Source organism: Condylura cristata, unplaced genomic scaffold, assembly GCF_000260355.1.
Source record: "Condylura cristata isolate star-nosed mole 26May11 unplaced genomic scaffold, ConCri1.0 scaffold00017, whole genome shotgun sequence".
NCBI classification, from domain to species: Eukaryota; Metazoa; Chordata; class Mammalia; order Eulipotyphla; family Talpidae; genus Condylura; species Condylura cristata.
Genome location: NW_004567118.1, coordinates 22337038 through 22347156, shown reverse-complemented (window position 1 = coordinate 22347156; position 10119 = coordinate 22337038).

The following is a 10119-nucleotide window of genomic DNA, read 5'->3' as shown; positions in this document are numbered from 1 at the left end:
CCCCCCACTTCGTGGTTGCCAAATCCAAATGAGGTCATTCTCACATCTCCTCTTATCTCAGCAACAGTTGACACAACTGACCATGGCTTTATTCTGTAGATCTCTTTTTGGCTTGTTTCCCATTAAGGTGTAATATATTCTTTACATATAGTAGTACTAATTCCTACTGGACTTCTGCTTCTTGACTCTCTGGAGCTTATTTACCTGTCATTGTTCATTTCTACACTTGCCCTTTTATAATCTTGTACCACAAGGGACCCAGAGTATATAAATTACTTTCCCAGGTTCTTATGCAACCAAGCTCCCAATACAATTCTACCTCTTGGAGGTTGGAGTGGGTAATCAGGCAGGTGGAGGAGAAGCAAATAACTTTCTGCTTCTGGATTCAATAAGGTAGTAGTTGCTGGCCATTTTTGTAGTGGAAGTAGAGGTAGAATGATTTCTGACTAGTAGTTTGTTCATTGGTTAAAAACAAAAGACTGTAGATGAGCCAGTTTCTTACATTATAGGGGAAATCTATAGTCACTAACACATACCAAATCTTTAGGCTAAGTTTCCTAAGGGTTACTTGTACTTAGTAGGCCAGCCATAGAATGCCAGTATTTAAAACTGAGTACCAAGGTTTAAATTAGGCCAAAGTTCACCATAGTACAGCCAATTATCTTTTTGATAAGATATGAAATTGGCTGATATTTTTAAGCTCTGAGCTAATAAACATTATTGTAAGGAACTAGATATTTTGAGATATGAATCATGTTATAATTATTAAAAATAAAGTATCTAGAATTCCAGTATTAAAATATAACAGTAATCAGTATAATCTAAGGTAAGCATGAACTACTTCTGCTGCTGAAGATAAATTATGGGAATTTCAGGACCTCCCTGGTGGTCAACAGGTTAAGTTTTAGTACACTACTTTAAGTCTTAGTGCTACCACTGAGATAGCCTGCATTTGATCCCAGCCAGGGAGCTGACCCACATGGTACAGCAGACCTCTCCTGTCTTGTCTGCTGCTCCCCTCAGCAGTGTATTTCAGTAGATCTGCCTGCTCTGCTCCCCACTGTCTCTGGTGAATCTTCTCATCCCCTACACCTCTGGCCTACACCCCAGTTCTTCCTCATAAAGATAAACAAAAAAAAATTTTTTAATGTGGGGATTTCTTCAAAATAATCCATTGTGTTTCTACTGGAACAGTTGCCAAGAACTTGACTCTACTAACTCGAACATTTTATCAGTTAGAACATGAATTGGAGACATTTTGTTGGGCATACTTAAAACCACTACAAAATTCCTTAACAGAACAAGGTCATATATTTCAGTAACCAAAGAGAACTAGGCATTCTTTTACCACACTCCAAGTTGATTTTGAAAAATATGTACCCATTGATTTAGGAAGCTGTGATGAAATCACAGTAGATACAGCACTGGGTGGAGAGTGTTCACAAGTTACTTCTTCGGTGTAGACTGGTAATGTTAGTACACATGTTCACAGACTTTTCCTAACTCCCCCTTCTTTGTTACAAAAGAGACTTTCTTTACTGTGGGTGATTCACTGCCTGATCCCTTCCTAACACAACCTCACAGTTTCCCTATGACCTGTCCATCTAATCAGAGAGTCAAATCTCCCTAGCCACAGTGACTGACTCAGAAATGTGTGGATGACCCAAGCATAACTAGTCAGTCCTCACTGTGTAACTGTAATCCCCAGGGAAAAGGGAGGTTCCAGGTTCCCTGCCTAGCCCTAAGGAAGTGTAGAACTGGGCAGGGAGTTGAAGTTGGAAAAGATTGGGCAAAGAACTCAAAGAAGCAGAAGGAGATGGAGGAAGAAGACTGGAGGAGGCACATGGAGCAGAGAAACCTGTGAAGAAGCCACGCTTGCTTCTCGGCCTTGGGCTTGTACCAGGGACCTGGGGCACGTGGGTGGAGACACTTGAAAGAGACAGAGACGCAGGTGAGACACCTGTGGGGGGCTGACACTGGCACACTTGGGTTTTGATTTTGCTTTCTTAGGCCCACAGCTGCCTGGCCCCTTCTTCCCCTTCCTATGGTCCCCACCGATAGCGCCTTAGCCTTGTGGCAGGCTTTTGGGCCCCAGGGGCCCCGCTTTGGGCCAACCCTTTGTGGCCGAGCACTTGCTGATGAGGGGATGGCTAACTTTTGTGTTTCATGTGGAAACCATTTTAACTATATTCTTTCTCTTCTCTCCACTGCATACTAATTGTATTAAATTTCTTTTTATTGAAGGTCTTATACACTAAGAGTATGTCTGTCTTTATGCAGCAGATGGCAGAACCCACTGAGCACAAGGGAGCTTGGGGTCTGAGCTATCCTTCAGTTTGTCCTGTAACACTACAACAGAATTTCTGAGTAAATGCAAATACAAGTTTAACAAGAGCGGTCAATTTACCCGCCAGTATGCTTATACCAACTTATATTCTCCACCAGTCTCTAATGCCTCCTAATGCCCATTTTTTAAAAGTAACCATTCTGGAAGGTGTGCAGAGCCATCACGTAATTTTAACTTGCATTTCCGGGATGACTAATAGTGGGGGCACCTTTTTATGTGCTGGCTAATTGCTTATATTTCTATGGCACAAGATAATATTTTATGACAGGTGTTTAAGACAGCAAACTTCAGTCTCCCTTGGGCTCCTGTCCAAATGCACATCACACACTTTTCCAGCAAATACTTCCATTATATCTGTGACCAAGCTTAGTATCAGTCAGAGAACAAACATAAGAAAACACCTATACAAAAGGAACATCCACATGTATAATTCTCATAATGCTTTGAGAGGTTGAACCATAATCTTTGGGAGGAAAAAAAGCCCAAAAAATGATGTAAAAGATTAAAAACAGATGATAAAAAACTAGGGGAGCACAAGCCATGAAAATTCTGTTCTGTATCACGGTGGCAGTATTTGATATCATCCCTTTGAGTACATGTTTCTCTCTACAACCTCATTTTCTTCCAGTTGCTTCCTTGTAGAATTGGATTTTCAGAGTGTCAGATAATCCTACGTTGCTTGGTCATATTTCAGAGGGAGAAGAAAATCGAATGGGAACATTGGTGATGTGAGGTGGGTTTGTGTTGGCAAATCTACAAATATGAGTCATTTTTCTTTTTAGGATTTTTTTTTAGTTGGCCAAATTCTATATCTTAGAACTTATAAGAGGGGCTTTAAAAATCTCCTGTGGGAGAGTGAAACCATAACTGCCAAACTTCTGGGAGCTGAGCAGCACAAGAGAACTTAGATGTGTTTAACTTTATGGAAGTTGCTACAAAAATTTGTTAAAAGGCAAAAAACTAAAAGTTATCAATTAAACTGATATTATGGCCCTAAATATTTTCAGCACACATTTTAAATGTGAAGTGTTCATTTTATAAAAGTTCATATGGCAATACCTGAGATAGGACTTCACCAGACATGTAATAGACATTCACTGACAAGATGAAGTCCAGTCACAAAGAAATACAAATAAAACTAGATAGCAATTCTTCTTGTAAGATACTGAACTGCTTTCCTGAAGAAGAAAAGTATTCAAGATAAGAAAGAGTAAAGAACACGACGGCCAGCCGGGAGAACTACACTAACACATTTAAAGACCATGATAAGAGTTAATACTTGGGAGCAAAGTTCACTTGAAATTGCAATTCCTTTCTTCATGTCCAATAGGATGATGAATATTCCCAGAATAAGAAAACATCACTCTCATCTTTTCACTCCGTCGTCGAGAATGAAACTGTCTCAAGGACAAGGTTGCTTCCCATCTTTCACATAGACCATGTGTTGTATTTCCAGTTTCTGGACTGGTGACAATTCTTCCATTTAGGCCATGCCCATAGGAAAACTCTTATTAAAATTCCTGCTAAAAGGGAGTATAATGGACCCGGTGAGAAAATAACAAAAATAATGAACAACCATATACCAGAGACATTTTGCGGGTGGAGTGGGGAATGGGATCAAAAACTGGGGGGTTAGCGAGGGAAGTGCACGGGATTATGGTGATGGCACACGGGTGACTTGGTGATGGGAAATTACAATTACAATCCGCGGGGATTACAATTGAGATGGGAAAAAAAATGTAAATGATGTAAAAATAAACTTTTGTATAAAAAAAAAAATCCTGCTAAAAGAACAGCAACAGCACCAGCTATTGCTATTCCATGATAGAGAATCAGCTGGCTTATTGTCAAGACACCTCCAACATGGACAATACATGCTGGCTGTGTCCTTTCATCCCCGTCAGTTGAACTGTCTGGTTCTCCGGTCTGATGATATCAGGTAAAATCACGCCATCAATTGCTTCTTTTTCCAGAATAGGGAGATCTGTTTGCAGAGTGTAGCGGGGAATTGACTTAGGCACTGTAAGATACATTACTGAAGGCTACATGAAAACACATGGTAAACAAAGACCAGCAAGCACTGGTGAGAGAAAATGCACTGAAAACACATGAGAGGCTAACCCAGAGCTGACCTCCCCGTTATCATCAGAGATGACTTTTTCTGAGGAAGAGAGCAGGACCTCACACACTAAGCATTTGTGGCTGTACTAAGTTTCAGTCTTATAAGACAGGTGTAGAGTCTACTAGAATGGATGTGCTCCAGTGCCTGCTGGAGTAGGCGTGGTCTCTGGCATTCCCTTTAGCCCAGCTCGAACCTGCGCCTAACAACAGGTGTCACATAAGAAGAGACACAAAGCACCATTCCACACCAGAGACCTAGGATGTCAAGTGAGTGCCACACTTTAGCTTTCTTAAATTCTGTTCCCATCATTAAAATTCTTCCTTAAGTACTGTCTCCACAGAGTAAGCTTCAATTAAATTAACCACTCTAAAACTGTACTTCATTATATACCAGGGTATTAGACTCAAGCATACCATTGAGCTATAAAGGTAATCAGGTAATCCATCTATAATGGACAAAATATACCCCCCAAATGTTTTTTTTTTAAGATTTGTTTTATTTATTTATGCATACAAGAACTGGGGTGTAGGCTAGTGGTGCTGGGAGTGAAAAGATTTACCAGAGACAGAGTGGGGAGATCAGGCAGACTGACTGAAATACACTGCTGAGGGGAGCATTGGGCAGGACAGGAGAGGTCTGCTGTGCCATGTGGGTCAGCTCCTTGGCTGGGGATCGAGCTTATGCTACAATGGCTACTGATAGCTTCATAGTGCTGAGACTTGCACCACCAGGGAGCCCCCAAAATAGCTTTTAAAGAGGAGAATGCAGAAGAAAAGCCAAAGCTCATCCTCTGGCCCTTGGTGAAAGCCTAGATTCCAATAGCATAGAGTGAAAAAAATCCCAAAGAACAAGAGAGGAATAAAAACTAAGAGTATGGAGGGTGAACTCATAAAAGACAGGAATTTTTATTTAAATGACATAATTGGCATAAAGGGCTTAGTTTGTTTCTGATAAATGTTTCTTTATGAATATTACTTCACATCCTATAAATTGCATTTTTAATTAAAAATAAAAGTACTAGAGGAGAATATAGAAAAAAAAATGTTAAAACTCCACTGTAGAAGATCTCATCAAACAGTATGGCAGAAAGGTATAAAAATTGGAAAAGAAGGAGTAAAGTTATTTCCTGCATATAAAAAATTCCTAAAGGGTCCACAGAGAAACTATGAGAGTTAATGAATTGATTCAGTAAGCTCACAAGATCATCACACAGAAATCAGTTATGTTTTAATATACTAGCAATGGGTAGTGTAAAGGAAATCAGGAAAATAATTCTATTTTCAACAGAAAATAGAATCAAAAAGAAAAGAACACCTGTACTATATGGAAAACTCTAAAATATTTCTGTAAGAAATGAAAAACCTCAATGATGAAAGGCAGCCTGTAATCTTGAAGGAAAGACTTAGTATTGGTAAAATTCCAATACTCTCCCCAAAGTATTATACAGATTCCATGCAATCCTGTGCAACTCCAGTGGCATTTTGTGGAAATGGAAAAGCTGATTCTCAGATTCATGGGGAACTACAAGGGTCGCCAAATAGCCAAGAGAAAATTTTAAAAGAATAAAGTAGGAGGACTTTTAATTGTTTCAGATTTAAACTAATGACTGTATCTACCTTAGAGAGCTGATCTGGCAGCCAGATGGGCTTAAATGTTTAAACCTATCACACTGCTCACAGTACCCCTTATTTAACAGAATTTAACTGCAGTATTTAACCCAAATGGAGTCACTATTTTAATTACTTAATCTTGAGCTCATCCTGAGGACAGAGATCCTGTTTTCATGTTTTCTGAAGACTGCATTTCCAAGTGTATGTGAATTGCTATTTGAGGGAAAAAGTGTAGGGTCACTTTCCAGTTATTGCTTTATAGCTCAAGCAATTTATCTTAATATGACAAGTGAGGATTCAGTCACTGAGAAATCAGGTACATACCTTACCCCAAGATTAGCTGCAAACATCAGAGATACTCCAGTGGGAACACCAAACCCATAATAACCAATGGCATTCAAGATGGCACCCATCTTTTGTTTTCCTGTACCTCGTAGGACTCCACTACTGGTGCACTAAAGAAAACCGAAACAACATGCAGTCATTTAGCTGCTATTACATCAAGGTTTAGGATGCAAGTTTAGATCTGGTCAGATAGTTCTATCTCAAAACAAGCACTGCACACATACAAGACATCAAAGAAAACGTGATGCTTCTAAAGGTATTTTACCAACAAGCAATAGCAGCTTTCATCAGAAAACCTACCAGGTAAACATTTTTAAATCTCTAAAAATATTTTGCAGAAGTGTGTGCTTAAAAAAAAAAAGACCAAAAACCGTAGAGTCTTCAGAGGTGGAAATCTCAGCAGAAACTAGTTTTAACACCATGGCTGAAAAATAATGCAATCACGGACTGCAAAACTTCCAGGGCCAAAGTGGCGACCACCATCTTGCTGTCTCCCACTCGATTCTTACTACAGTCAGTATCCAAATCTGGGAGCCATCTCTTCCGAGTAATGCCTCAGGGAAAGAACAAGAGGGCTAACGCACCTAGAAACCTAACTGCTGAAGCTGGGAATATGCCCATAAGGAGGATTCTAGGGTCTTCAAGCGCCTGTAAATCTACAGGATATCAGCCTAGAGAGGAGCTTTCGTATCGGCCATGACTAACTCAAAGGTAGCACGGCCTGCCTGGGAGGATGCAAGCAGAGACCACCCACAGCACAGACGGCACGCAAGCACCAGGTAAACAGAGGAAGACTCGGGTCCTCCCATGCTGAGGTGCTACACACTCAGCCCATCTTCCTCACAAAGACAGCCTGCCTGAACCACAGGTTCTCTCTTTCCGAAGATAAAATCACGGGCGTTTAATTCAAAAGATAGAAACACAAGACAAACTTCACTACGTATAGTTGACAGAGCAAATCCTTCCAAATACTCACTGCCAGGGAATCAAACAGGTGAAATGGAGCAAAAATTGGCATCACCTGGCTGACAAGGGAAATAATATCTCTGTTGGGGGAAAAGAAAGTAGTCAGTGATCCAAAAAGCACATTTACGTACTTAAATTAACTACGGAGCTGACAGACTTGGCAAATGGAGCAGGCAGGACTGTCAAAGCGCCACACTTCTACTGAATAGCCTGAAGCCTCGCCCACTTAAGGTGTATTAAGACACAGATTAGGGAGATGGGTGAGGCTGCCACTGTACAGGTTAATTCTTTTCTTTTTTACCACTCAGACACATATTTAATAACGTACAAATCCAAAGAACCTTCACCTCCAATCCTGCGATCATGAATTATTGTCTTCCGTGGGCCGACCTGACAAGGTGGACGGCTGCAACCACCCTCTCATACACTGAATGTCTGAGCCAGCCAGAGACCTGTTATCTCTTAATCTCATCTTATGTATTGTGTGTTTAGCTTCAATAACTGAAAAAATGACTCTAGAGTTTAGAGGAAGTTGAGCAGACAGCGTGGTAACCTAGCGAGGTGTGGCCACATTCAGCACAGTTATTCTTGGGCGAAAAGATCACAGCAGCCGCCAAGTGGCACTCTCATCCAAGTGGGCCCCGGGGCTCTGAGTAAGTCTCCTGGGGAAGAGACAAAGAGCTCGCAGCCAGTTTTTAGTAAATGAGCACAATCACACACTCACTCCGATCCCTTCATCCATCTGGTGGGAAAAGGTGAACCCGGCAGACCTGAGGGCAGAGTCCTGCCCTCATCTGCGTTTGGCATGACATTCAGTACACCACTTTTTTTTTTTTCTGGCCCCTGGAGAGCTCCACTCCCTGCACCTTCAGTGCAACTCTTTTAAACTCTGATGCCTTCCGCTTCCCTTGAGCAGGTCAGTTATAGGTCTAGAAAACAAGTCTAAGCCACATCTCTACGAAGCATGAGTTTTCAGGTTGAGGTAGGTACCTACCTTTGAGGTAGGTAGTCACATCAAAGCTGTCACAGACAATGTGGCTCTGATGGGCCTGCCTCCTTCTTTACTGGCAGCCAGGGGATTAATGCTCTACAACAGAGGCAAGGAGACTGGACCAAGTCCGCTCAGTGGAAGTCACACGAGAAGGGGCCAGACTCCCCAGGAGCTGCACAAGACCCTCGTGGCTATGAGATTTTTTGCTGTGGATCATGAGTCTATCCTTCGTGAAAGATCCTGTTCTCTGGCTGAGGGTTACTCCATTTTGGTGAAAATTCTGTTCTCTCTGGGCATTATAAAGGAGGCCAAATGAAGTAAAGGAAAGAAAGGATACCAGTAGCAGAGTCTAGTTCTATCTCAAACTAGCTGAGAGATGACAGACAAGTCACGGAATGCCTTCGTGTCCTTGCGCCTGCCAATGTTTCAGGCCAAAAGTCTACAAAGTGCCAAGTGGAAATAATTTTCATTATTTCTTGAAGCATTTTTTTCTGTCCAGCTTTGTCTCTGTTTTGATAACTCTAATTATAGTTAAGTCCTTATCATCATTGATAGGACCCTTACCTTAAGTGAAAGGACATACAATAAAGCCAGGTTTACCTTAGGTTAATTGATATAAACAGGAGCCAAGTTACTGTTCAAGTTTACAAATATTCTTTTACACTATCTAATCTACTGTTAATATCCTCTAACATATCCTCATCCCAGGTATTTTTTTTCAGTTCAAGAAGTTCGGTTTTAAATCTTTGATGTCTTACCTTCTTGAAACCCTGTTAACATAGTTAATTTCAACATTCCTACATACAAATTCTTCACGTTTCATTTTCAGGTCAATTGATGTTTCTCCTCATTATTTTGGTTTCTTTCTTCTTTGTATGTCTGCTAATTTTAATTGAATGCAGACATTGTGAATTTTACAATGCTGTTTGCATTTGTTGCAACAATTTGCCATTGCAGGTTATTGTACATTACTGTATTGTTTTAAATATTCCCGTGCTGAAATGCAGGGAAGCTCAGCGATGCAGTTAAGCTTCCAGGAAATGGTTTGATCCTTTTGAGGTTTGACTGTAAACTCTGTTAAGTGGGATCAGAGCAGCATTTGTTCGAGGGCTAATTTTTTCCTCAACTGAGGTAAAATCCTTCTGGGAACTCCTCCTTGACCAATGCACTACAAGGTTTTGTTGATTCTGGCTGGTGGGAACACAAACTGCCCAGCCCTTCTGGAGCTTCAGGAGTGTTCTGTCTGTTCTTTCAATCACGTGTTTCCCCACCTGCACACCCGCCACATGGCCCTCCAAAGAGAGGGTTTTGGCCAGGGTCCTCTTCTGAGCAGTGGTGTAGACACCCCTCCAAGCAACCTGGGGCGATCACAGAGCTCTCTTCATTGGTTTCACTCTTTAGGGGTTACTATTCTTGCTGTTTGTGCCTGGTTTCTGAAAATTATTCATACACACGCAGATAGGTACTTTGTCCAGCTTTTTTAGTTGTTTAAAAAAGGCAGGCGAGTAAATCCAACACCTATGACTTCATCTGATGATCTCCTTAATCTAGTTCAAAACCAACGAGGTCAAGAAAAATAGGCGAGCACAATTGAAAGGAATAAGACTGACCTTCATAAGAAAATTGGAGGCAACAGGTACACATTATTGAATATTTTTTTTAAAAAGGAGTTGATTTATTTAAAAGATACTTTATTGCATCTAAATAATTATGCAAACACATAATTACCAAAAATGCA